Source organism: Triturus cristatus, chromosome 2_1 (genome assembly GCF_964204655.1).
Source record: "Triturus cristatus chromosome 2_1, aTriCri1.1, whole genome shotgun sequence".
Lineage (NCBI taxonomy): Eukaryota > Metazoa > Chordata > Amphibia > Caudata > Salamandridae > Triturus > Triturus cristatus.
In genome coordinates, this window is record NC_140581.1 from 1,135,343,076 (window position 1) to 1,135,370,399 (window position 27,324).

The 27,324-nt window shown below is 45.2% G+C and overlaps 1 long non-coding RNA gene across 1 annotated transcript in view; it reads left to right on the forward strand.

The window, feature by feature from the left end:
• The first annotated feature begins 1,791 nt into the window (after positions 1–1,791).
• The window catches only part of LOC146866472 (uncharacterized), a 300,783-nt gene continuing 275,250 nt past the window's right edge, over positions 1,792–27,324 (forward strand). Inside the window, exons 1-2 of the long non-coding RNA XR_014971892.1 lie at positions 1,792–2,236; positions 18,689–18,834. This is a non-coding gene — a long non-coding RNA (uncharacterized LOC146866472). The remainder of the gene's footprint in view (positions 2,237–18,688; positions 18,835–27,324) is intronic.

Genomic DNA, 27,324 nt, shown 5'->3' on the forward strand with positions numbered 1-27,324 from the left:
ATTCATTGATTTCTCCTTACGTTCCCACTCGTTCACTACGATCCCTTGGACAGTCCTTGGTGGTCGTCCCCCGTTTCAGACTTAGTCGGATGGGGGGTCGCTCCTTCCGTGTGAAAGCCGCAACCCTCTGGAACGCTCTCCCCTTGGAAATTCGTCTCTCGAACGACCTATTGTCTTTCCGCAGAGCTTTGAAAACCCTCTTGTTTTAATTATTTCCAGTTTTTATTGTCTGTTTCGTGTCACCGGATCCAGTGTTATGTGGTGTTTTCCTTTCCCTGCGCCAGGACGCTCCTTCGCTGGAGCAGCTGTGCGCATTAAAATGTAACTAACATAACATAACATAACATCCCAAGAAAGCGGAGGTTATTCCTCCTCTGGCGGTTTTCCATATCTTCTAACTTCCACATCGCGTCTTTTAATTGTGCTTCATGGGATGCCGAATCTTCCCTCACAGCAGGCAGTTCTCTTTCGACAACTTTGGTTCTCTCTTTGATGGCATTCATCCGCTCCCCAATCTCTGCGCAGGCTTTGCCAACTTTCTGGACTGCGCCTTCCAGCTTCTTTGTAGCTTGTCTTGCTTTTTTGCCGTCCGCCCTGGTCTCTGCGCGATGTTCTTTAATTGAATCTAAAATCATGCATAGCGCAGAATTCATATAGGCTATTCCTTTAGGTTGCTCCTCCGTGGGGTATCCGGCCTGACCCGGTGCCGGTTCCGTAGGACCAATAATCCTTGTGTTAGAATAATCCCACTTCAACCCTGTGCCTGTGGCCTGCCTTCCCTGTTTGTTTGCACCTCGACAGGTCCCTTAAACCCTTTAGAGCACCATCGTTGTTTTTGGTGCTTTAGGGCAGTCTCTGGTGCTTCGAGAGTGCTAGAATCCGAGGTCAAGACGCTGTCCCCACTTTCACTATGGTCAGAGTCCGAGAGACCTGACAGTGAATCCTCGGCAAGTGAGAAAACTTGTCAGTATTATACGATATGATGTTGTCTGTCGATAAGCCATTGGGTGCTCTGATGTATGCTGGACCCCCAGAAGCACCTTCTTGTACTACAGACATACCAGGTGAGGGATCAGATATGGTACAATAACCGCTCGCTGTGGCATTCCGAGCCATCTCGCTTGGGGTGCTGGCCCCATGTTCCTCCAGAGCTTTGAGCTGCATCGTCGAGATCTCGCCCAGGACATCCCCCCGAAACTCGCTAAAGGGCTGAGCCTGAAGTTCTGAATCAGTATTATGCATGAGTTCAGGAGTACATAAGATTTGAATATCTTCCTTAGATTTAAAAAAGTCAGTAATAGCCGGTTGGGGTAGTACAGAATTTGGGACAAGATCATCCCCTTCGGGGGTTGCCCCCCCTTCTTCCATTATCTTTAGAGCAGTCAGTTTCCGTCCCCCAGTTTGTAGGCGTTCAGCCGGGGTCCTCCGTTTTCCAGCCCCTCCATTGTCCGCTTTTTTCTTCAGGTTGCGCGGCTCATTAGGCTTGACTGCCTGGCCCGGTGAGGACTCCTGTTTCGAGCCATGTATTTGCACTAAGTTTCTCCCCACAGCTTCTTTTCCTAGTCTAGAGGCTTTTGGAGGCATATTTCCAGGCTCTCCTGCCAGTCTAGAGCCAAACACTGCTATGTGAGCTCTCGGCACCAGTTTCTGTCCAAAAGCAGATGCAGAATCCACCCCGAGCCTCCAGGTGGAGCGAAGTATCAGGAGTCTGGCAGCCAGAGCGCCGCCCCTCCTCCATGCAGCAACAGCCGGTTCACAGCCCGGCCCGGCCCCCTTCCTCTTCTGCCTGGAGGCTTCGCCCGGCGCCTCCTCAGATGCCCTGCCATCCAGCCGGAGCTCCTTGGCCGCCCGGGAAATGCAACTCATCCGCCGGGTTCAGCTCTGCCATAACCAACGCCGTGCTCGACCCCCTCGGCCGCCTCTCCTTCGAAGACCTCAAGTGAGCAATTTCCTCTGTATTAGCCTAAGGATGCATTCAGGCGCTGAGGGAGAGGAGGTGCCGCGGTGTACTACACTGCCGCCGCCATCTTGCTTTCCAACTGTGCTATATATATCAATACAGCCTTCACCAGAGGAAGAACTGTGGCTATGTTGGTGAAGGAGTTTAAGCCATGACTATCCCATGTGATGCGGGTTCAGAAATGTCGACTGTTTTCCTGGTGACTTCATTTGTTTGCCCGAGCTGGTGGCCTGATGACTTGATGGAGGTCCCTCGTAACCGTTGTTACAAGCATTGGTAATGCCAATAGGTCTGGCTGTAAAAGAAGGTTGTATGGCAATGTTAAGCATTACAAGTGAATAGCATAGGAATGAATATGCATTTGTGTAGAAGCAAAGAAGTGTAGAATAATATTGGTGTAGGTTAAGATATCAGGTGATTGCTGCACTGTCACACCAGTCTTACAAATCCATATAGATTAATGACTGCCCTCCTCCCGTCTGTGCTGTTGCCAGAGAAAAACAACATAAATTATCTAGTTATTTAAGACACGTTAGTAGTATTAAAATGTCATGTGTGTGCCCCTGAAAGTTCAAGCTCAGGCATCTGGATAAATAAACAATATGATTACAGCTGAATGGAAGGCAAGCACTTTTTTGAGGGAAGCACACAATGTATGCTCCATGAAAACATGTACTCCTGGCTCCCAGCAAGTGGGCAGAGCCAAAGCCCCTCTCTAGTAATGCTCATGTAATTGTCTGGCGACAGTTGTGCTGTCAAGCCTGATCATAATACAAAGGTTCGGTGCAGGTGAGTGGCCTCTTCTGCAAGCCAGCTTCCTTGTGACTGGACTGTGCACTGCAACAGAGACTTCAGTGGCTGTTTTCTCAGACCAGCGTCAAAGGGGCCTTGTTTATTCTGCTCTTTTCCACTTCCCTCCGGCTTGGTAACCTGAGCTCTGCAGCTCCCTACATAGGCCTATACCTTACCCCGTCCTACTGCCACAGAGTGAAGCCTGGCGGTACAGACCGCAAGCTGGCGTCTGTGGCTCCCTAATGGATGCTCCTTCTCCTGAAGTCCTTACCTTGGGTCTGTGTCACAACACAGCCCTGGGCGTCTATAGATGTGATGGGTGTGATGTGCAGCTCTGAACTGACAAAGAGGGGCTGCCCGTTACTGCTCTACTGCTGCCTTTACTGTATCTGTTTTGCATATAAGGTTACCTTCCCTACATTCCATGTCTCAGCAGCCAGTTTTCAGCAGACGTCAAGTGCACAAGATGGGGGGTGGGGGCTATGCCCACAACCAAGTAGTCCCTTAAGAGGTGTAGACCTCAAACCAACTCACACATATGTGTCTCTTCAGAATATAGGACGTTACAATACAAACAATTACAATGCATGCTTTTACAACGTGTTTTTTACATCACAACTACCATTACCTTACATGATTTTACAACGCATGCCATTACAACGCATTTTTAAAAGCTATCATTACAACGCATTCCATTACAACGTATACCATTAGAACATAAACCATTACAAGGTATAATACTTTTAGGGCAACAGTATGGTAAGTGTTGAACAGTGTAGGGGTAATAATTATACTATTCCCACTCCAGTGAGTGCAACAGTAGGGTAAGTGTTGGAAAGTGTGGGAGTAAAAATTACTATAACCACTCCAGTGAGTTCAACAGTAGGGAAAGTGTTGGATAGTGTAGGGGTAAAATTACTATTCCCATCTACCTCAAAACCCATACCCACGCTAAAACTAAAAAATCTCCATTACTTACCTTATAATGCGTTGTAATGGCATGCGTTGTAATGGTATGTATTGTAATGGCATGCGTTGTAGTGCCATGCATTGTAATAGCATGCATTGTAATGGTATGCAATGTAAAGGCAGGTGCATTGTAACAGTTGTGTTGTAAAAGCAGTGCGATGTAATGACTGCGTTGTAATGGATGTTTCCCGTTTCTTCACTACTGTCCAGAAATAGGTGAAAGCATTAGTAACCATGGGACACAACCACTAGTAGGTACCAAGTAGCAAAGAAATGATCAAACTGCCAATTTCTTAAAAGATGGGGAGTGCTCAAGCAACAAGATGCTATTTTGCCTGGATGCCTGAAATATCTTGCACCTTTTCCACTGTTTCCCCAGAGTAAGTGTTGAAAACAACAGGAAGAGGGGAGCTACCCAACCCAACTTCAGGAAAGGAATATTGACCTGTCATTTAGGACTTTGCACCACACTGGCCTAGATGTTAGGCAATAAACTTAATGATTTGTGTGTCACCCGAATGAGAGCAATTTGTATTTAGCAAGCATTCTGGCTGGCCATGATTAGTACATAAATTCAGATTCCTGTGCCTTCTTGTAACTAGTGTAATTATTTGTAATTAAACTTCATATATACACATATCCTCCTGAATACGAGTTGCTCTAGAGCCTGAGTGTGACCTGTAAATAGACATTCATGGAACCTGATAACCAGTTGTAGGCACTAAGTGTGTATGACGTTCAAAGATGTCTAATTTTCCGGTACACACTTTGCACACTAAAAAAGGGATGGGTGCCCATTACTGTACACATCAGTCCCAAACCTAGACATGCCACTAAAGGATCATAAAGTGTGGATGTTGCAAAAATAGGTAAACTGAACTACAAGTGCAAGCGAAGAATGCTTGCACTCTTTCTGCACAGACTGATCCTTGTTTGTGAGAGAGATGTCGGCTTTGCTGCCGGTCCTGCAGGACTTGTAACTGCTCTTTGTATGCGAGGGAGTTGCGCTGTTCTTGTGCATGCTATTCCCATTCTAAGTGTGTGAAGAAGTGTGCACTGTTTCTGCGTGTGTAGCACCTTTTCCATCCCAGTCAACCTCTTGCCTCAAATATTCGGGTGAAGTCAGACGTTTAACAGAGTGATCCTATAAAGGTCAATTGGAAATTAACACTTTTTTGGAGGGTGATATAGATTTTCGAAAAGCGGGTAACTTCATGAAAGTCTATGGAGGCATTTGGTTTGTCAGGGAGGTGAATACGAGTAAAAAGCGGGTGACCCCCGCCAAATGCGGGTGAGTTGACAGGTACAGTGTTGTTCATGTTGCATTCCTGCCACCTTCCTCTTGCTACTTATTTCTTTTAGGGAGGATTATATTGCTGCTGCCCTTGCTCTTCTTGTGACGTGTTAGTGAGCCAAGGTTGAAAATCTCTTTACTATGCAGAGACAAAAATGATTTCCAATGCTAATGGTATTTTTTTACATTTTAAGCACTGCATCCAGAAAAGTACGAACAGTTTTTAACTAACCATGAAGTGGAAATGGCCCAGAAAAAATGCTGTGTGTTTTTTTGCGAGTTAGTCTTGTGTTTTTTCAGAAGCATGGGGACTAGCAGAGAGGTGCAAAAATGCATGGAGGACTGTATCCGAGAAACTCTGTGGCACAGAGCTGCTGATGCTGCTGAATGTGCAAAGCAGAGATTGCCAGGCCCCGGCTGAGGAGCTTTTTGTGCCAGAGCTGCATTTTCTCAGAAACGTTATCTCTTTGATCTTGTTGAATGAGCAGACACTTCAAGGGCACGGCTAACGAGCTATAACCTTTGGTCGATGACAAAACATCTTTATGGCTGTGCTCCATTCTTTGTTTAAAGTCCTGGGTGTTATCTTTGGGAAACGAGTGTACATCTCGTGGCTGTTCCTGTGCGTCCCCCTCCCCCTTGTGGCTTCTATTGAGCATCAGGAGTAAGACAAGGAGGCTCTAGCCTGAGTAACACCTTTGCACTTCTTATACAGTTGTAAACAAAGTCACAAAACTCAGGCTTAAAATATATCAAGAGTCAAAGGTTCAAAATATCATAACTCCTCTCCAACTACAGCCCTGGTTCCAGTGGACTACACCCTTTGCCTCATGTTACTTACTTTATGTGTGGGTCTGGTTAGTGCCACCTACACAGGAGTAGGCACACTTACTACTCCAGGTGTTAGGTGTGCTACAGGGATGTATCGTGTCATACAATGATCCAAGTGTCTCTGGTCTGGTGGGCAAGTCCAGAAAACCCAAAGAGACAGACTCATAAGCTGTCTGGCCACGATACATACAAAGTTTATTTACAGTCCCTATCTCAACAGGGCAAGAGATGGGAAAAGATACCCATGACTCTTCAGAAAGTCAAATATAAATTCATCCTTGTGTTACACGTACATTCTGGGCCCGATTCACAAAGGTAAACTTACCCTTTTGTGTAAGTGTAGTACTTTTCGGTATTCACAAAGGTAAACTTAGACAAAAAGTCTAACTTTACTACTTTTTGGTATTCACAAAGGTAAGTTACTATGAGTAAAGTTAGACTTTTGGTCTAAGTAACCTAGTGTATACCAAAAAGCAGTAAAGTTAGAATTTATTAACTCTTTATTTTGGCCTTGGCATTGTGGTAATCTAGCATGTGCACAGAGGCCTAGGCCTGCCGCTCGTAATTCCAGGTTCTGAACCTGTTCCATCACATGCGCCCTCATAATGGGCCTAGGACTACTGTTCTTTCCGTGGGTGTATTTTGTAAAACAGGGTGACAGAATACAAAGTTTGTGTGAATCAATAGTGTGACCAGACCTTTTGTATGTGTCAGGGAAAGGAGAGCTTACTGACCCCTCTCATATAAACTTTCACTTTTACGTGAACCCCAGGACTTTGTGCTGAATTTCTGTGTGCATTTCTGGTGTGTGTATGCACAGTGAGTGTGTAGCACAGGAGTAGTAGTAGGACTGTCTGTGCAGTATTGGTCTAAATAGCTGTACCAATGGGATCTATCTTAAATGGGTCCTGGTTTATTATGTCACACGATGGTGGGTGATACAGCTTCCCCCACTGTGGAAGTGTATTGTCTGTTTTCCCGTGGCTAGAGCATGTAGATCCAAGCACTGAGGTTAGGAGGTTTCTAGGCAGAGCCTGCCCCCTTGTCTGTGATTACTGTTTCAGATATTACACTTTATTGTTCCCTTGTTTTTGGATACATTTGTTTGGAGCTAGCCCCATTGTTGCTTGCTTGCTTGCTGTGGGAGCCATCACCTCGCAGACAGGCTGTGCCTGAAGAGCAGCATCAAAATAAAATTTAAATGAGAACCACCCCATACTTGTTCTGAAACTATAGAGAGTGGATCCACATGCCCTGTCTATAAAATGTCCGTAAGAGTGGGATCTAAATGAGTCAAATCATCCCACTTTGTTCCCCTACCAAGTTCTTCTTCAACAAGTAATGGAATACTCCACAGAGTACTCGAAGAGCGTCTATATGACTAGGGCTGGTGTCTGCATGACAGCAAGTCTCCCAGAGGAGAGAGGGAAGGAGAATTCCTACCTGTTAGAAATGGGGGTTCTCTAGTTGGCAGAGGTAGGTACCTTTGTCCAAATAGGGATCCTTGCTTCTAGTCAGGGTAAGGGGGATACACTTCTAAAATAACCCCTGCTCACCCCCTTGGTAGCTTGGCACGAGCAGACAGGCTTATCCCAGAGGCAGTGTGTTAACCATTTGTGAACACATACAGTAATACAGTGAAAACACTACCAATGGACACCACACCAGTTAAAATAAATAAGTAATCTTTATCTAAACCGAAACAATACCAAACAACAAAAATCCACAATACAGTATTAAAAATAAGGCTTTTAAATGGTAGAAATAGTTCAGTTCAATGCAAGTTGTAAATGCAACACTTTCCTCACAAAGTACCTGAGATGCGTCACGCAAAACAAACAAAATGGCCGCAGGGAAGGTGATGCGTCAGTTCCTTACACACAGGGAAGGTGATGCGTCGGTTCCTTGCTTCGGGGGAGGTGATGCGTCAATTCCTTACTGCAGCGCAGGGGAGGTGATGCATTGGTTCCTTGCCGGTGAGGAGGTGATGCGTCATTTTCTTACTGCGTGGGGAGTTGAGGTGTCTGTTTCTTACTGTGTCCCCCAACGATGCGACAGTCTTGGTGCCTCGATGCAATGCGTCGATCCTGTACGATACGTGGCTTCGTGCAGCCGCACAGCAGGCTTGCGTCGGGATTGGTGCGGGGATCCTGGACTTCGGAGATCGTTGCACCTGATGCGTCGTGCGGTGATTTCTCGAGCCGCTTCAGGCGCTGCAACAGTTTCTTCGGCGATGCGTCAGAAACCGGTGCGGATGCAACACCCTTCTTCGATGTTGCGTTGATTTTCCAGCTCCCAGCGACAAACAGTCTCTAGAAGTCCTAAACAGCAGCAGGCACCTCTTTGCAGTTTGGAATTCCCAGCAAGGAAATTCAGGGGAGCTGGTGGTGAAGTCTTTGTGGCCCTGAGACTTCAGAACAGGAGGCAAGCTCAGTTTCAAGCCCTTGGAGGTATTTTCTTCAAGCAGGTGACAAAGCAAACAGCAAAGTCCTTTTTCTCCTTTCCTTGGCAGCAAGCAGCCACTGCAGGCCAACCCCAGACAGCAACCAGCACAGGGGCAGTATTCCTCCTCAGCCTATCCGGCTCTTCTCCTCGGCAAAGGTTCCTCTTAATTTCCAAAAAGTGTTCTAAAAGTCTGGGCCCAAAATCCTTTGTTCTTTGTAGGCAGAGAGTGTCTGTACCCAGCCAAAATCAGTTCTGTGGGGCACTTTGCAAGTGCACAACAACCTCCTTTGTCAGTGTGAGCCCTGGCTCCAGACACACCATAGGGGGTGAAGCCGTAATTGTGGAAGGCAGGCACAGCCCTATTCAGGTGCAGGTGCTACTCCTCCCACTACTCCAAATGCAGACCAGGCCTATTCAGCCCAGCCCTGACTCATCAGACTTCTGGAGCCGCTGCCCTTCTCCAGCCCCTGTCATCCAAAAGCCAGACGTGCAATACACAAACCCAGCAGAGGCACACTGGATGGTTAGGCAAGAAAATACCTACTTTCTAAAAATGGTATTTTCAAACACATCATGTAAAAATCCCCCTCACTAAAAGATGCATCTTAACATTCTGAGTTCAGGCATCCTAAACTTTATTTTCCCATCTTGTTCCCAGGGTCAGTTATGTTTATTAGATGTTACAAACAAACTCCTCATTCTGTCCTATGGGAACAGATAGACTTGCAATTGTGAAAAACGAATTTGGCAGTATTTCACTATCAGGACATGCACACACATCAGGGTATGTCCTACCTTTCACATACAATGCACCCAGCCTGCAGGGGTACCTTGGGCCTACCTTAGGGGTGACTAATATGTAGAAAAGGGACCGTTTAGGGACTGGCAAGTGTATACACTTGCCAAGTCTACATGGCAGTCCCAGCCTGCACACAGGCTCTGCAATGGCAGGCCTGAGTCACATTTAACAAGCTGCTTCTGTGGGTGGCACAATCAGTGCTGCAAGCCCACCAGCAGCATTTGATTTACAGGCCCTGGGCCCACATAGTGCACTGTACCAGGGTCTAACAAGTAAATCAAATAAGCCAATCATGGAATCACTAATCCATAACAATATTTTACAAAGGGAGCACTTGCACTTTGGCACTGAACAGCAGTGGTAAAGTGCCCAAAGTTTCTAGACCAGCAAAAATGGAGTCCAACACACAGCAAAACACAGCAGGTAAAGGGAAAAAAGGGAAGGGAGACCCACACCAATGGTGCAAGGTCTAACACTACCCTTGCAGGAAGAGAGTCTATCTGGAAGGAGAAGCCAGCTGCTCTCCTGGCAAGGAGAACACCCAGAAGTGCTGACTGTCTTTAGGATCGTACTTGGAGCTGACTGATTTCATGAGAGGTTTCTCATAGCGACCCCTGCAGTGGACTGAACACAGAAATCATACCAGAGAAGTAACCACATGCAGCCTGACACCTCTGCAACACCTGAAGGCCTGGTGCTGCTCGACTCCTTGTGAATCCTCTGGAGGAGCTGCTATTTTCCCTGGAGCAGAAGCATAGTCCAGTCTAAGGAGATATCAACCTGCTAGATGAGCACCATGCATTATCCTGGCTTGGAGACTGTGACCTGTAATTAGCACCCATCTGACCCTGGTCCAGAGGCTGCATCTGCCAGGAAGGACACTCAATGAGAAGGCCTGATTTATTGCTCACCCACCATGGCCTGAGTCCCAAGTGAAGCCTCTGCTACGGTGGCCAGGATAACACCCAGTAGAGCTATATGACTGCAGCAACGTCAGCAGGTAATAAGGAATCATATGCTTAAAGCTGACCTATACATGCTGACCATATTCTACATCATGAGCTTGACTGTTGCTTATGCAATCCCAGTTTGGGTACAAATTGTTGAAATAAAATATGAAATACTCCACATGAGTGTAGACCTAGTGAACTGCTCCTGTACCTAATCCAAGCAGGAATTCTCATAGACACTAGAGAAGCTCTTAGAATGAGGAAAATTTGCCATAGGGTGTAAAGGCTTACTTGAGAACCGTAATTGGAATCACAACCTGGTAGCTGGGCCCTCTTGAATTCTATAGTAATAAGTTTTGATGTGTTATTATTTGACCTTTAAGTTCTGAGCACCCCCACCCATTACCTGTCTCAGAAGCCTTTGCTTGTTGTCTCTATCCAGAGTTAAATGTGAAAATGGTGTACTTGTCCCAGTTAGTAGGGCCAAAGTAGGATAAACTCAAAACACCAGTGACAAATGATCTCAACCACCACATTTGGGGCCCAGTAGCCTCTGTCTATCCTATGGCCCCTAAACGAGATCTGACACACCCATTTAAGATTGTTGTCAGGTCTCAGTCACTCATGCCAGCTTTAGCAGGGTAGAGGCTCTTTAGAGGAACCCCACAAATGCCACTACACTCCTTTTGGAGACCCACTCTCCTCTCCTCTCCAAATGAAAACTGATCTAAAATGCATTAGAAAATGCATTCCTGCACTCTCATATAGACATGGTCAGCAGTTCAGACATCATTCCAACCCCTAGTCAAACAAAAGCCATCACCACATCAGTTCTCGCATCATTCTTCATTTCAGGGTGAGATACATTGTTAGTTTCCTCTAATGTCTCCAAAAAAGTGACATGCCTGGTGCTCAGCAAACAAGACACCTTCTTTAGCGCTCCATTCAACAGTTACTCACTGGATGTGACAATGTGAAAACATGTCTTCCAGTCTGCCACTGCGGACTGGCAGAGCAGTTTTAAACTGCTAACTGGACTTTGCCATTTAAACTAATGACAAAGCCCAAACCTCCCTCTTTAATTTATATGTCACCCCTGCAGCAGGCCTACTGAGACCTAAAGCAAGGTGCTCTATATTAAAGAGTAGGACTTTTATTTTGATATGTCCTAGCAGTTAAAACCGCAAATTGTCGTTTTTACTGTAGAAATGTTAGTAGCCCCATTGGTGATCACAGGGTTACTTACACACTGACAACTCAGCAAGCTTACTTCTGAATAGGATTCACACAGGTTTTTAAAAAAAAATAGGACTCACACAGTTGATACTTGGAGATACCAAATGATTGTTGCATTACTTGGTGCCCAAGTCATATTTAATGTAACTTTTTAAGAAATGCAACTTTTAGAAAGTTGCCACTCTGTTGCCCAAGTCTTCCTGTGGCACTTGGAGATGTTGCCACAATTCAGCCTTTTGCAGTCCTGGGGAGCAGTGTAAATGACTCCAAGGACGAAGAACAATAAAGGCCTGCCGTTGGAAGAGGTGTCTCCTCTATCTGGCAGGAAGACACAAGGGTGTGAGCCCAAAAGGCAAGCTTAAAAGGGGAAGCCACCTTTGAAGGGCAAATGGTGAACACACATGAAATGAGCTGCTCTTTTCTTGAGGTAGATGTTGGTGTCAGGGAGAGAGAGGTGAGACCAGTTGTCAGTTGTTTTTTCTGTGGGCATATAGCCCTCGGGTTGCCACATCTCTTGGGTGGGCTACTAAAGTCCACACACCGAGAGAGGAGAAGTGCAATCTTGGGAGTGGGCAGAATAGTGCACTCTGGGATAGCTAGATGTCACACATTGCAGGAAGTTGTCATCAGGTGGGGATGGTCCTAGTAGCCTGTTGGCAAGAAACCACTCCATCCCTCGAGGGTATCTGGGCATAAATATGACACATCTAGCACCCAGACCTCATATCGCATCTGAACTGGAGAGAGGACTGAAGAAGGACTGTCCTGCTGGTCAATTCACCTGACAAGGGAAGCTGCACCAACCACTAGACTGCACCTGCTGATCCTTGGGCTAGCAAAGAGAGGACTGTACCTGTGGTGCCTGGCTCATTGAAAGGTCACTCCCGAGCCCCAGACAAAAGAGGTGTACTCCATGAGTCAGTTGGCTGACTTTCTGTTACAGCACAAGGGCCACAAAAGGTGACGAAGCCCGTTCCAGTCAGTAGCCCCAATCCCCTGATCACCACTGACGGCCGAAGTAAAGCTCAGACGATCAAGTCTGAATGCTTAACAGTTGCACCAAGTCTGCCGGACCTGGGAGAGTCATCGGAGTGCAATTTGTCAACCAAGATGGACACTAGCCTTCACCAAAAGGAACCACTGGTTTTGCTGTGACTGAAGACCAGTAGTCCAGTGGCAACTGGATTTGTGCTGGACCAAAGAGGACTTCAAGGGGCATCAACACTTGTGGCCAAAGACACCCCACCTGGGCCGTGGACTGAGGAGTAGCCCCAGGAGAACCCTGTCAATCACACAGCATCCTTTTTTTTAAAAAAAAAAAGCTTTATTGAAATTAACACAACGTTACATACTGTAACCAACAAAACAAGCCAGCAATCTTATATCCTCATTACATTTGTGGTACATGCCAATGCAGTTGCGTATATACATCCATATCTGTGGGTGTTTCTGTCATCACGTTAGACCCTCACGCAATGGATCCCTCTGTGCAGGGCCAGACCGGATCTGTCAGTGCGCCCACCTAGTAAAATGTGTAAGCATGCCCGGGCCCCTCAAGTTCCACTGGGGTGACTGCTAATCAAAGAAACCTCCCAGATTCTCTCCCTTCAGTCTCTAGGCGATCCCGCCCCCCCCTCCCCCTCCACGCCCACGAGGCACACACCTGACCTCCCACCCTCACTCATCCAATGCAGCCCTCTCCTCCTCTACCTCTCGCCTCTCCTGAGCCCACCGCACAAAAGGTTCCCAGATGTCCCGTGGGCAGGAGGCCGACGGCATCAAGTCCCAAAATGCGCTCAACTGCACATGGCCATAAGTCACATCTGCCAGCCATCCCTTCACCGAGGGCACCCGACTTCTACCCCAATGTATCGCCACCTGCCGTTTAGCATACAGAAGGAGCAAAGCATGTAGTTTACGTTCTTTAGGTGGCGTGTTCTTTACATAGCCCAATGCCCCCAACTCAGGGGATGGGGCATCAGTTCGACCCAACATCTGATTGACCAGAGTAAACACCTGGGACCAAAATTCCGCAAGCTTGGGGCAGGACCACGCCACATGCAAGAAAGAGGCAGGCTCACCCCCGCATCTCCAACAGCCGACATCCTCCCTTATGCCCATTCTATGTAAAGCGATCGGTGTTCTATAAATTCTATGCAAATATTTGAAATGTATAAGCCTCAGTTTATAATTCGGGGAGAGCTCAGCTAGCTGTCCACAGCAGAAGGTCCACTGCTCTTCCGATAGGGGGGAGCCAAGCTCCTCATTCCAGGGCTGCAGGGACTGAGGTCGAACCGCCGGCGCCACATTTTGCATTGACTTATAAAGCCTGGTGACCAATCTCCGGGGAAACGGGGAACCCACCACGCCCTCCAGCGTCTGTAACACTGGGGGGGCCGCCGGGAAGTCCTCACTCAGCGCCCTGCAGGTCTCCCGCAGCTTGTGGTATAAGAATAATTCAGAAAAAGGCACCTCTTGTCCCTCCGCCGCCACCGGCGGCTGCATGAAGTTGTTATCCGGAAATAGATCTGCGAACGTGTTCAAGCGCATCCGCCGCAGCAGGGGCGGGCTAATTCCGTCTCCAATACAAGGCAACAATGGGTTACGCTCCAGGGATAGAGACGGGGCATACAGGAGCGGCACTCCCGCCCTGCGCCTAAGTTCCACCCAGACCCAGCGCAGCATCTCCGCAGTGTCCACATCTCCTCGGGGGCGGCGCGCCTTTGCACAGATGTCCACTCTTAGCGGGACCGGCGCTACAGTGTCCCGCTCAACAGCCACATGCGGCTGGAAAGGTGTCGGATGCACCCAAAAGTGTAAAAATTGGGCTTGTGCGCACAGGGCATATAAGCACATGTCTGGCGCTCCCAGCCCACCCCGTGTTAACGGCAAAGTCAGCACATCCCAGGATGCTCGCGCCTGGCCACCAGCCCACGCTAACTCGAGTAGATGTGTTCGTAGCGTTGCAAAAAGTGTGTCGTCAAAGGAACCAGTATATTCACAAATAAATATAAAAATTTAGGTAGAACCACCATTTTAATCAGGGCTATCCTGCCCGTTAGGGACAGAGGTAGCCTCACCCATATCTTGACCCTTTCCTCCAGCTACGTGACAGCCCTCCCAAAGTTTAGAGTCCAAATGTCCTGAGGTACTCGACTCACCCAGATGCCTAGATACTTAACAGCGTCTGTTTCCCACCGTAGGGGGTATTCCGACGTCATCCTCGGGGTGCTCTCCGTCAACGGAAATACCACCGATTTGGACCAATTTACCGCTATACCGGCCAGCCCCTCAAAGCGGATAAATTCTCAGAGTACTATGTCCAGGTTCTCTTTTGGCTTTGTGAGATAAAGTGTGACGTCATCGGCATAGAGCGATATCAGCAGACTTCGTGAGCTAAGTCCTATTCCTCGCGCCGTGTGATGCTGTCTAATGCGAGCCGCTAGCGGCTCCATCGCAATTGCGAAGAGCAGCGGGGACAGCGGGCATCCCTGAAGGGTACCCCGCGAGATAGGGAATGGGTCCGAGATCATACCGTTCACCCTAACCCTGGCACAAGGCATAGTATATAACAATCGGATCTTGTTGATTAAGAGCTGACTAAAGCCGATACGATTCAGTATTGCAAATAAACACGGCCATTCCAGAGTATCAAAAGCTTTGGTGGCATCCAAGAAGACCACCGAAGCGTGCACGTCCGGATGTAAATAATGCGGGATAGAAAAAATCGTACGTAGATTATGAGAAGTGGACCGCCCCGGGATAAACCCAGACTGGTCCGGCAAGGCTATCAGGGGTAGCATTGGTTGTATTCTATTAGCAAGCAGTTTAGCCAGTATTTTCACATCCACATTTATTAAAGAGAGAGGCCTGTAGGAGTCCATCTCTTCCTTTGGTTTATCCGGTTTGAGCAGGGTAATAATTGACGCTTCACGCATCGTTTTGGGAAGTACCCCCACCTGCAAAGCCTCCTTATACACTGCCAGCAACCGGGGAGCCAATTCTTCAACATATGTCTTATAGAAGGCCGTGGTCAGGCCGTCCGGGCCAGGGGCCTTATCGAGGGGCAAACTTTTGATCACCTGGGCCACATCTTCGGCAGTGATCGGGAGATCCATATATTCCCTATGTTTGTTATTGAACCAGACCAACGCTATGGACTCCAGAAAGGAGTCCAACCCTTCCAGGCATGCACCCTGGGTGGCGGTGTACAGATCGGAGTAAAAGCCTGAGAAGGCATGTAGGATGTCCTCTTTCCCCCTGATTGTGACCCCGGTTTTCGAGCGCAGTTCATGGACATATGTTGCGGACCTGGACGGCTTTATCATATTCGCCAGAGTGCGACCCGGCCGATCCCCCTCCCCGTACCTCCTGGCCTCTGCGTATTTACCTAGGAACTTAACTTCCCGCTGTGCCTCTGCATCATACTCTAAAAGCTTATTCTTCAGTAAACCCATGATGTCAGGAGTGTTTGTGGCAAAAAGCGGTTTTCCAGATCTTTTATGTCCGCTTCCAGGGATGCAAGCGTACCCCTTATAGCTTTCAGCACCCCGGCCTGTCGAGCAATGCTACCACACAGCATCCTTAGCATCTTACAGGATCTTCAGCATGCTGTATCCCTTGCATCAGGAGCACTCAATTGAAGTTCATGACAGTTCATCCATAGAGACTTCCTTTGTGCCAAAGTAACTGTTCTACTACTCCTTATTAGCCCCCACTGCCCTTTCCCCAGTGGGATTTGATTTTCCGTAGCGGGCCAGAAAAGCCAAACACAACTCTTTAAAAGGTTTGCAATGTTTCCAAACTTTGCACTTACCAATACGTGTTCATGTTTTTGAGTGAAAAACTAAGATTTACATTTTACTTCTAATCTGTATCTCTAGAACCCTCCATTCCATTTTGTTAATTTTAGTGTTCAAACATTTATAAAACTGTCACAATGCGCCCTGTGAGCCAGGTGTTGGAGCGGAGTGGTGGTCTGTACCCTCTATTACCATGCCTCTTATGTCCCAGCAGGAAGAATGGAACGCAGGCACCTTCACCACGCCGAAAGCGGACACTTCGATGTGGGAGAGTGTGCTCTTTAAACAAGCCGCAGACACTGGGCAGACCGCCTCCCGCACTGACGTCAGCGGTTATTGGCCAATAAGTGTCAAGGACAAAAAAGCCGGAGAGGAGCTCTCTTCCAGATGGAGCTGAGAGCAGCCGACCGACGCGGGAATGAGAGACCGAAGAACCACGCTGGTAGTATCTGGGCCGAGACCACGAACCACGGAGAGAACCAGTGAACCGAAGCATCCAGGAGGCCAGCGTACTCACGCTGCGCCCCGCCACGCTTCAGGAGAAGCGTGGCTTGCAAAGGTACGGAGCAAGGTTGCGGGGTGGGTTGGATCACGGGAGAGGTCAGACCGGTAGTGAGGTGTCTCCTTGCACTCTATCCTCCCTCTCAGCTACTCCCGTTTTCCCTTGTGCACGGACACCTACTTGTATAGCACAGAGCACTCACGCGTGATTCCCTCACTCCCCTTCCCTCAAGACCGTCTGTTCAGAACACTGATATCATTCTCCTCCTGTTTTCATGTGCCGAGGACATCGGATAAAGAGCCCGACCAGCCCCTGTGACGCCTAGAAGGAAGCTAAAGTGAAGCGGACCTGGACAAGAAGCATTGTCACGTGTCTTAACTCTGGCTTCTCTCAGAAGAAAGTGCCTGTATAAAATAAAACCCTCTTTGCAAAGACACAGTCTTGAGAGCCTTCTTTCCCCACGCCCACAAAAACTAAGATCTATTAGGGGGCATGGCTAGCACCCATGGAAGATGGCGGCTGGTCCCTGACTCTCCCGGGGTGGCGGATGCGACGGCAGACCTGGCGCATTACTCTCCGTCTGTGAGGGACCCAGAATGTCTGCATAATCTCCATTAGCAGAGCAGCACACGCCAAGACAACTTTTGGATTCTACGGCATGCTGTAAGCAGTGTTTTCTTGCTTTTGCGCTACGGAGCGGCTCTGTCATCGGACGGCCGCCATTTTGAATCTTGTCTGACTGGGAAAGCATGAGCAGTGGTTTTTCAACCACCCCATTACCGGCAACTAATGCATTTCATTATATGATGCTCTGAGAAGGATTACTGTTCCCATAATGCAACTTTACTCTCTGTCCTTGCCTGAAACTACATAGTTGCTGCTCCTCCATGCTACCTCAGCCATCATTACTTTTGCTCTCTAACAGGTGAGTGTCTTTTGGCAACCTCTATTTCCCTGTTGTTATGGGCTATTTTCCATAACTCTCTCCAGCTGTTCTCCTGTATTTGGCTGAGGATTGAGACCCTCCACCCTGGTATATTTTTGTTTTTACTGTGTCATATAAGGCTTAAGAACAGTAGCATTCACATGAGGCTGTTTGTCATGACAGATAGTGGCTTACCCTTTCATATTACATTGGTGAGGATGTGCCCTATTTCCACACATACTCTCAATTAAAACACCTTGAGGGGTCGCCTTGACATAGTAAGGACTACACCAGTGATAGAACTTTATCTGCTCTGGAATTGCTAGATTTGCTCTCTCCCTGCTTAGGTGCATGGGCAAACTAGTTAAAATTTCATCTCAATCAATGCCTTTAGCGCGCAAACTTTCAACTCATGCCTGGAGGACAGAGTTACCACAATGGAACAAAACATTGAATATCTAAATTCATCAAACATTAAAGTAGAAGCTCTTCAATCTCAAGTGTCGACGCTCAAAAATCTTGAAAACAAAAACAGACAAAACAATCTCCATTTATATGGGCTGCCAGAGGGATCGGAGGGCTCAGACCCTATCACTTTCTTCAAATCTTTTCTTCCAAAAATCCTTAATTTACCAGAGGACACCCTCCTTAACATTCAACGGGCTCACAGATTAGGTTCTGCTTCTGCGATTACTTCATATACCACAAGGAAACCGAGAGGGATAATTTTGTACTTTTTGGAATACACCGATTTGATCAAGATTCTCTCGGCTGCCAGATCCATCAATCTTATCACCTGGTCAGGCAACCCTCTGTTTTTCTCTCAGGATTATGCAAAGCCCACCTCTGACAGACGCAGGGAGTTCCTGGCAATGAGACTTCACCTTCGTTCTATGGGTGCGCGCTATGGCCTCTTTCACCCTTGCCATTTCAAGGTGATCTTCAATAATAAGACAATCACTTATGAGGACCCTATAAAACTGAAATGTTTTCTCAATTCGTGCCATGCGTATTCTATGGATGCATCCTCATCACATAATAAGTAGATGTCTCTGCTTTTGTCATGCCTCAGTTATTTGACATTCGTTCTTCAACTTTAGTAATTCTTTTAGTACGAAAATAGTTGTTGTTACTGTTTATTTAATCCCTTTGATTGACATTAACCTCCTTTTCTGCCTTACAGGTTGTTTTTCCTTGATGTACTGCCCATGTGTTGTGCGTTCGTTAGTTCTGCCTTCCTTCCTGCCTTCCCGCATGGAGTCTGGATACGTCATTGTTCCATGTGGCCTCATCTCCCCCAACCTTTCATATATCTTGGATTATATGTAGGTAAGTTACCTGTTTTTTCTTTATTTCTTCTCACACTAATTCTTTCTCTTTCCAATTCTTCACTACTTTCCTTCTCTTCCCCTTCTATTGTTTTCTTTGCTGTTATCCTCAATGTATTTATTTTTCCTCCCCTCCTTCTTTTTTACTTTTTTGAGTTTCATTAGCATTGCACACATCTTTATAACACTTATTTCTCTTAAAATAATTTTGAATAAGGCTGTTATTATTTATCATTTATTTTGCTGTTTCTTTTTCTTCCTATAGCTTTAAAATTGTAAAATGGAAAGTTAAAGGCTTGAATGCCCCTATTAAGAGGCAAAGAGTTGTATCTTATTTATCTAAATAACATGTTGGTATTGCTTTGTTACAAGAAACCCATCTTACAAAGGATGAATCTTTAAAACTTAAGAAAGGTTGGGTGGGTGAAGTCTTTTACTCACCTGGTGACGGCAAAAGAAATGGAGTAATAACTTTATGTCATAAAAAAACTACATGCTACGCTCATTTTCTCAAAATGCAGATGACGAAGGCAGATGGTTGTTCACCAGTGTAATGATTGAGAGAATCTCGATCTCTTTTCTCAATGTGTATGCTCCTACAAACGGAGATGTTTCCTTTTGGTCCCAAATCTCCAGATTGATTGCACAGAGTCCTACAAAAAACGTTATTCTTGCAGGTGATTGTAACCAAATAGTTGATCCTTTTCTGGATCGAAAATCCAAAGTCTCCCTTATACTGAATAAAGCACATACAGCTTTTGTACAATCTGTAAAGCAACAAAACCTAATAGAAGCATGGAGACTTTGTAATCCGGATTTACAAGAATACTCCGTCTACTCTTCACCTCACAAAACACAGTCAAGAATTGGTTATTATTTTATTTCACATAACGTTTCCCAATCTTTGCTTTCAGCGGACATAGGCCCTATACTTATCTCTGACCATGCTCCTGTTTCCATTCAGTTAGATCTTCTATCACACTCAGATATCCCAGAAGATGGAGGTTTAATGACTCCCTACTTTTAGATTCCAACTTCAAACGCCTCCTTTTTATAATTTTTTAATGAATATTTTCAAATTAATAGCACAGACAGCATTCCCTTTCTTACAATTTGGGATGCTTTTAAAGCATCTGCATGACATTTTATTCTTAGATACGCATCTAATAAAAGGAACGCAGCCCGGCTATCGAACTTGGAAAACCTCTCTAAGATAAAGGAATTAGGGCATTCATATTACACCTCAAAATCGAAAGATTGCCTTGCAGACCTACTTAAAGCTAAGATTAAATATAACAAAGATACCACTGACAATGATTCCTTATTTTTACTAAAGACTAGTGCGAAATTCTAAGGAGGACAAAATAAATCAGGCAAAATTATTAGCCAATTATCTTAAGACTAAACAGAATAAATCACACATAGATTCTATAGTAGATGATAATAACACACCAAAATACAAAGATGCTTACATCTTGCGAGAATTTGTTCAATTCTATGATAAACTATACAAACCAGAGAACGTGCACACAGATTCGGACATTTCTCTCTTTCTTTCCTTTATTTCAAAACATACAAATCCTCTTACAGATTTGGATCTCCTAGAATTTGATATTACGCAGTCAGAAATGCTTAATGCACTCAAAACCCTAAAAAAAGATAAGGCACCAGGCCCAGATGGCTTCACTGCTGAATTCTACTTGCATTTTGTCCAACAACTTTTCCCAAAACTATATAATCTAATTTCTTCCTTCACTGATACCGGTAATTCCTCAGGAACCTTTTTAGAAGCCCTGATATGTTTCATCCCGAAAGATGGTAAGGATTTACGATATTGTAAAAATTACAGGCCTATTTCACTACTTAATATAGATTACAATTTGTTTTCTAAAACTCTGGCCCTCAGAATTGAATCACATTTCCCTCACTTATTGGGCAAGGAGCAAATAGGTTTTGTCAAGGGACGTTCTATTACCGACAACACTAGTTCGTTTTTCGATATAATTTCCAAATCGTCAAAATACACAGAGCCTCTTGCTGCTATTGCTCTAGATGCAGAAAAGGACTTTGATAGAGTGTATTGGCCTTTTATTTTTCATACGTTGACGTGGTTGGGGTTTGGCCCGAAAATAATTTCTTTGATTTCTTGGCTCTATTCGAATCCAAAAGCGGCAATTTTTGCCAACGGTCTTACTTTACTTTGCATGGTGGAGTGAGACAGGGATGTCCTCTATCTCCATTCCTTTTCAACTTAACTTTAGAACCCTTCTTATCCAGAATAAGACAAAATCAATCTATTACTGGTTTTGTTTCAAACTCTCTTCATATTAAACTAGCAGCATACGCTGATGACGTATTCATGTTCCTTTCTCAACCTCACCGGCCTTTCTAAATGAAGTCCATTCCTATATTTTGGTTTCTGGTTATAAATTAAATAGCGGAAAATTTGAAATATTGCGCCAAACTAAATTCACCTTTAAAGAGGACTTTTCAATATCTAGCTTTACCTGGAACCCTCTAAAAATTAAAATCTTGGTTTGCGGTTTAGTTAATTGAATAAGTTTTCCATATCCATAAATTTTGAGAAGTGTAAAGAGAAGCTGACTACCCTTACAACTAAATGGCATCCCCTATATCTTTCATGGTAGGTCCGCCTTGATACCATTAAAATGATGTTCTCTCCTATTGTCCTCTATGTTATTTATAATATTCTAATGCCCATACCAACAAGATTCTTTCATAAAATTAACTTCATCCTTATATCTTTTTTATGGCTTAACAAAAAATCTAGAATGTCTTTGCAAAAATTGTCACGCCCCAAATCAGAAGGTGGTGTTAACTTCCCTGATTTCCCTAAATATCATAAAGTCTTTCTATTAAGACAATTATCCAAAAGGTTGTCTGACTCATCTCCTGATTCTCCTTTATGGATTGAGTTAGAGAAATCTTATCTTTCCCCCTTTTCTTTTCAGGAATTTCTGTCTTTCTCACGAAAACCACAAAAACTCTCCACACCAATCATTAATCATTCATAGAAAGTTTTAAACTCGTTTCTCCACTTTGATCCACATGATTTAGATCCACTTCTTACCTCTACTATGTGGCATAATAAACGTATATACATCAAAAATAAACCTATTTTTTGGAAGACGTGGCAAGACAAAGGCATAGTATGGTGTCACGGGGTCACTCCGGAGGGAGAACGGGCTGGAGACGATAATGACTGTTCGTTTCCACCCCGGCCACAGGACGAGAGCGGGCCCTTTAACCCGACCTGGACTTCCCTGTGGGAGGAGCCCGTAACCAGCACGTCAACAACAGCAGTCCAATCCGGAGACGTGTTGGCCTGTAAAGAGAACCCGGAAGACCAATACGGCGCGAAAGCCGGTGGAGGAAGCAGGAGCGGAGAGAGAGAGGAAGTACAGGAGCAAGGAAGAGGAGGAGACGGCGAGAAAACGAGCGGAGGGATCGAGGAAGCTGAGGTTGAGGATCCGATGAAGCCAGGAGGCCAACGGAGACGCGACTCGCCCCGCCACGTTCCAGGAGGAGCGTGGCTGGGAAAGGTACGGGACCGAGTCCTGGGTTTTGCTTTTCCACGGGGAGGGACGGGGTAGGCTTGAGTTGGGGTGGTCACAGAGGGCGTGAGTGTTTGGACACCGGTAACATTCTTTCACACTTGTCCCTTCACCTTCACCTACGAAGATTCTTTTTTCTCTTTTGGAGTACTACGTGGTGGCAGCCCCGGTGACCCTTCACTCCCCTTACCTTGCTTCACTTCCGTTAGAAGGTCCTTCATCTCACCTGTGTGTTCCCGTGTTTTTGTTTCCTTCGGTGTATCGCCCTGGAGAGTCAGACGGGAGTCTAAACCAGTGGGACACCTACCACGAGAAGGTGAGCCAAGCAGGAAGACGTCGTAGCAACCCCTATAGCGTGTCTTGTACCTTGGAACAATAAAGAAACCAGACCCACCGAAACCAGAGTATCGTGACTCTTTATCCCTAGAGGGTATCGCTTGTGACATATGGGTACATCAATTATTTGATAAGGGCTCATTTATCACATTTTCAAATGTCTACCTCATTTCAACACACATTTCTAACTCTACACACTATAATATTGAAGTCTCACTCCTACTTCAGTTCCTTGGTTTCTTCGTCTCCCCACCAGATTCTATATGGCATAATTTACTACGATCTGCTCCATAAGCCTCTACTATCTATTCACGACTTTCACAACCCTGCATCAAGAGAGACAAATCAAGGAACAATGCCAAATATTATAAGTAATGGGCTTACCTCCACAACGCTACCCAGGGCCCTGGAAATAGTCTTACCCACACTTGTCCAATATTCTTGTAGATTAGGGCAAGAAGCAAATACGTGGACGTCATCTGGGTTCTGGCCGCCGCATCTCAGACAACTGGCTTCTCCACCACCCTTTATCCTGGATACCTTAAGTGGGGACCAGTAGATCCTGTGAAGTGTAAAAAAAGTGGTTTCTTCTGAGTGTGGCAGATTTAATCAGGGGGTAAACACTATCTAGAGATACTTGCCATAAGGTTTCCAGCTCCTCACTCGGCAAGTATTTCTCCCAGGCTCGAAATGGCTGCTCCATCTGTCTGTAAGTTGCTGCCAAGAGGTGATTGTACCATTGCTCCACTTCTTTCTTCCTAGAGGCTCGTAGTTCATTTTCCAGGCTATTATCTTCCATAAGTGGCCAGCGTTGACTCTTGCACCAGGAAGAAAGCTGATAGAACTTAAACCTTGACAGAGATCCGCTGGTAATATGATTCCAATATTCCCAGGAATTACATTTATCGCCCAATACGAGATCCCTCCGATATACAACTCCTGCCTCTTTTAATGGATGAGCAAGAGTGTCTAAAAGGTACTCCGGTGTACCGGGAGAATCCCAAACTGGAGCCCAGTCACTATAATAAGAAAGTCCTAAACAGTCTCGGCAGTCCGACCACAGCCTAGCCGCCACAGGCAGAGTATTTAAATGGATTTTTTACTTATAATATATGGCATTGTTCCTGCTTTGGGGGGAGTATTGGACCCGATAGGGTCACAACAAAAACTGATGTTTTACCTGATACTGCTGGCCAGGAGGGAGATCTGTAAATTGTGGCGCCAGACGATATCCCCCACTTGGAATGCTTGGTGGAACTCTGTAAGATATTTTAGAATTTTAGATCAAAGAGTAAATGCATATAGAGAAAGGCCAGATAAGGGGCTGTTTTGGAACCTTTTGGATGATGTGGCTTCTGCTTCTGTCTAGGGATAGGACAATGATTCAATGAGTAAAACCTCTGGTCAGATCAGGTTGTATGTTATGATAATTTCCTGTAAAGAACAGCAGCTGAGAGTGGAACCACCAAGTTAATATGCACCAGAGGTGGTATAGGTCGAATTGGTGCTATAGCTACGGAGGTCATATGAGGAAAAAAAAAAGAGAGAAAAATCAAATACGGAGCTCTCTTGGGAACTTGACCTAGATATACAATGGTCTATTTCCCTAAGGAATAGGATTTGGCTGAAAATTAGGAAATCATCCAGAGCGGCAAGCGCCACACAAACCCTTTTTTCAAATATAATAGACTTCCCCTAACACCGATTTTATTACATAAATTCGACGCTGAGATTCCTGACACTTGTTGGTCATGCCATATGGATCATGCTGATCTAAAACATTTACTATTTACTTGTCCATATGTACTTCACTTCTGGAAACAAGTTTGGACACAAATTAATAACGTATTTCAAACTGATATTCCCCTCTCACCTCCCAACATCTTTCTCGGTAGTCTTTCCAGTGGATGGAACACAAAGTTTGCACATACCCAAAATATTGACCTGCTATTGGCAGCTGCCTTTCAACAGATAATGAAAAACTGGAATGATGCTTCCAAACTCTCATACCTTGCTTGGTGGTATTCTGTTTGTCATAATCATAGATTGGACACAACTTTTGTATTTCCTATGTCTCTCGCCAAAAAACGTATACAGTTATGGACCCCTATTACGCAATTTTTGGATGAGAGTGCTAAAAAATCTTTTGCTCCCACACCTTATATACAAGAAGTTGCCCAGCCTCCCTGAGTCCTTGGATGTTGTTATTTTCATTTTTGCCATGTTTCCTATTGCTATACTTGCTATTGACGTTTTAAGCCTTGCCATTTTCTTTCTCTGTTATAAGCTCGATTTTTCTCTTAAACTCTGTATTTATATTGCCATTGTTTTTCCTTTCAATGTAGCTTTTGGATGTTGATACATGAGTTGTAGTGATATTTTACCATTGGTGTTTAATAAACTGACCTTTTTGAAACTTAAGATCTATTGTTATAAATTGGTGTTGGGTTTCTTTTTTATTTTGTTGTTTTGGTACTTCTAAATGCGTTATGCTTGTTCCTTTGTTTAAGTCTGGCTGTTTGAAGCCACATTTACCCAAGGTTGAGGTAAGGTTTAGAAAACGAGCCTGACTGGACCCAGGTTGATTTCAGGAGTGTAATCCACTGCAAGGTTGCTCAACCACACTATCTAATATACCACATTTCCTTTTAGATTTGTTTGGCTTTATTGTAGTAGGGTGTCATTTTTTAACTGTCTAACAAGGCTGCCTATTGGTACTTGGATCAATGGGTTCCAATGTGCTACCTTGACTAGCACCACCAGATTTTGAACTTTCCCATTTTTACACTAATGATGTAAATTTGATTCAGTGTCAACCTTAAATTTGTTGGAGAAAACATGGTTGGACTCTTGCCACTCATGTAAGTATGCATGTATGCATGTATGGGCATTCATATAGTCCAAACTTATCTATAAAGGGAAGGAGTATTATACAGAGAAAGAGAAATGGGGACCTTCTGAGATAAACAATTATTTAGTTTACTTCTATTGGAGAGTGTTCAGCGTCTTCTGGAGTGAACAAGTGATTTCTTTTCCGATATGTGCGGTGATGGATTTCCGGAAACCTAGTGTTCTTCTCCTGAGGAAGAAGAGACTGGGAATACTCATGGTGGAACAACCAAGTCACTCTGGTGATGCAATCATCTGTAAATACTCTAGTATACTGAAACCGGGGCTCAGTGCTGAGAAACATGGATGATGTTATAAGAAACTTGGTTTTGAGATCTACTGATGAATTGATTACCAAGATCCCACAGGAGAGACCGCACACTTTAGAAAAGCTTTATCTGATAGAAAATCCAACTACCTCTCCATCCACTTTATTTTTTTTGCTGAGAAAGTGAAACAAGTAGAAACACATATTCAACTACATATTTATATAAATATTTATATACATCCTAAGTAATACTTGGCTTAATCAGTAACCCGAAGGACCCACAGCCAATAGGTCAGCAATGCAGTCAGCATTGGCAAAAATCAACATTTATAATGCTGTGCATTATCGGGAAAAAAAAAGATTTTAAAAAAGCACTTCGATGCAGCCACAACTGGTGGCTGCATCCTTCCGCAGGTATGCACATGTGATGCAGTATGCACATGCATGTGTCACAACTCATGCACATGCTTGCGGAATTTTACTGGTGCTATTTTCTTTTGTTTTTCATTGACCGATACAAGGTAGAGGATGCCAGTTGGCTGTGTAAATAAAAAATGTAATTTTACTTGAACAAAAGCACATTTTGTCACGCGGAGTGGCCTGGCAACAAATGGCAGCTGCCAAGTCGTCAAAAAAACTGAAAATTAAAAATATCTTTTTGAAGGGCCATGAGCAGTGTAATGTTCAACTATGTCCAAGAACAATTTTTTGCCCTGGAAATATACCCTTCCATTACAAAACTTATGCAAGACATCACAAACACAACTTTGCACTATGGTACAAAGGTGTGTCTTTGGTGCAAGACAGCTTAAAGTGCCCAGTGCCGGATGTCTTTCCCAAAACTGTGCAATTGTATCCCAATTGGCAATACCTTTAGCCCTCACTGTAAGTCCCTAGTAAGTGGTACCACTGGTACCCATGGCAAGGAGGCTAAAGAGGATCCTTCAGGGCTGCAGCACAAATTGTCCCTCCGTTAAGTCCCCTCATCAAACACATACACACTGCCACTGAAGGCTGCGTGTCTTGGCCAAAAGTGAAAACACAACTTGGCACATATCCCTGTGCGTCATGCCCACCCACACTGAATACAGTGTAGGTAAGTCACCCCCTCCAGCAGGCCTTACTGCCCCAAGGCAGGGTTCACTATACTACATGTGAGGACATATCAGCACAAGCAGATATGCCCCTGTGCTGGTCAGCTCTATTGCTGCCAGCACAAGAGAACATGGAAGTACATGTGCTGGACACCGGTGAAAAACGAGTACAAACTATGGCTTCACTGAAAATAGGGAGGTTTCGAATCAAACACCTTGTATAAACAAACCCACACCGATATTTATTAATACAGGCACACAAAGGGCACCTCAGAGGTGCCCCCTGAAAACCTACCAGCTAATGCTGTGCTGACTGACTGGTTTTTGCT